This window comes from Trichomonas vaginalis, chromosome II (genome assembly GCF_026262505.1).
Source record: "Trichomonas vaginalis G3 chromosome II, whole genome shotgun sequence".
Taxonomy (NCBI): Eukaryota; Parabasalia; order Trichomonadida; family Trichomonadidae; genus Trichomonas; species Trichomonas vaginalis.
Genome location: NC_067204.1, coordinates 18,045,361 through 18,047,442, shown reverse-complemented (window position 1 = coordinate 18,047,442; position 2,082 = coordinate 18,045,361). Strand labels below are relative to the sequence as shown.

Below are 2,082 nucleotides of genomic sequence, written 5' to 3'. Positions count from 1 at the left end.
GAATTTTCTATGTCGGATACCAATATGCTCCAAAGTTTTCATGGGATATAAGATATATTCTAACTCTGACTTAGTTCAAACAGTAACATGGGCAAACTATGAATGGTTCGCTTTGAGAAACTCAGTACAACCACAAGCTAGAGAACAAACAGACCAGTATGCCACCATTGAGAAAATAAGAAGACTTGACCCTAACGTTCCAGGAGTTTATGTTAACCTTTCTGGACAAACTGCAGCAGCAGTAACCAAAGTAAAACTGAAACTTAGAGTTCCTTTGTCATCTTTCCTCATCTTCAGGTTTTTAAGATACTTGCCAAACTGGGCAGGAAAAATTTCTATCGAACTTACTCCAAGCAAAAATAACTTAGTCATTGCACCAACACAAGACCCATTCACTCTTACAGAAGTAGTGGGAACAAATAAAATGTCATTCGCCGACTTTTGCAAAAACAAAGTTGACTTAGACTTTGGTTTCTCAAACCTCAACACTGAAGTAAACTATTATTTCAATGCTGCTGGAGATGCTTGGGACCCAGTTTAAGTTCACATGCGAAAATTTGAATGCAAGAGAATAGAAAGCAGACTTGCAGTCTATATGTTGGACCAGATATTTCAAATGCTTTAGCTGCCAAAATATATTGCAGTTCACTTATGTTCCCTATACCAAATATCTGTCAAAGACTTTGCAGGTGAAGTTGGAACCCAAAGTGCTGACCCAGGTGCAAGAACAGATAATTGCCTTAACAACTGCAATGAAACATGCAGATACTATGTTTGTACTGTTCAAGACGAACTATAAATGACTATTCTTGCTTCTACAACCCTGGTATTAAATACCATTATAACATAGATGGCAAATATTATCCAAGAAGAATATTCTACAGTTGAGGATATTGAGGTCATACAACTTGACATTAGATGCTATGAACTTTACAACAACTTCACAACACACCATTAACCTGCGAAATGCAAAGTTCTATTATGCCATATGTGAAAGTATGGACTCATACAGGAGGTCAAAAAACTCAATATACAAATGGAGACCGTTCAAACTTTTGGCTTGGCATTCCATTTGCTGACTCAGAAGACTTTATGGTGGTATTTCAACTTTTGGTACTGTACAAATACAATATACTGGTGACAGAGACGGTCCAGATGAACTGAAAGCAAAGAAGTTTACAAAACCAATAGCACTTTTCAGGGAGATGCTCTTTTGAAGATTCGTTCGATGAAACCTGCTGGGGCTCCTCAGATTGGTATAACGACAGCTTCCATCGAGCAGATTTTGGCAGCAGGTCAGTAAGTTGTTCTTGAACTGACTTCTCCTCGTCAAATATTGACAGTACGCCAGTTTTGACATAATATTGTATTATAAACTTTCCTTTAGAAATATCGGTCAGTTTTGTTGTTATATTTTTGTCTGCTTCAAGAACTTTCACCATTTCGGTTATACCAACTTTCTTTGCTTAATGAAAATATTTTGGTTCAGCAAAGACTGCTATTCTATAACATTTTCCATTGTTTGTAATAAAAACTATTCTGTCAATGTATTTTGTATTGTTTGTGTGTGTAAACTTTGTTCTGCTTCAATTCGAAGAGATACTCAAATACGTCCATCTTTTTATTCTAAATAAAATGTCATTTCCGAAAAATAGAAGCGTAAGTGTTTCAAAAGGTTTAATGGCGGTGGCAGATGTGAAGTTAAATTCACACTCAAACAAACAGTCAAAGTGTTGTTGTCAATGTCAAAGACAGAGATGTTGAAGTGGGGAAACCATACGAAGACGAAGATGGTATAAAATAGTTCCTGTAAAACAACCAACAATATCCTGAAGTTAGCAGAGACTTAAGTTCTGTTGCAGATATTCGAACGACTACCAACAACTGAAAGACAAACTTCAAACTCAGGAGAAGATTTGTCAAGCTTTAAGTATATAGTTAAACTTGGTTGAGCACAACCTCGTAAAAGTGAACTCATATGTCATCGCACCTCATGAAATTTTGAAAGAACTATTGAAACTTTTGACAGAGGCAACGATATAAACATCAAGAAAATAGAACCCGACATTTGGCTTTGCTGGG

At 36.4% G+C, this 2,082-nt stretch overlaps 1 annotated feature.

The window, feature by feature from the left end:
- Positions 1–1,261: part of a mobile genetic element that runs on past the window's edge.
- Between the last annotated feature and the right edge of the window lie 821 nt (positions 1,262–2,082).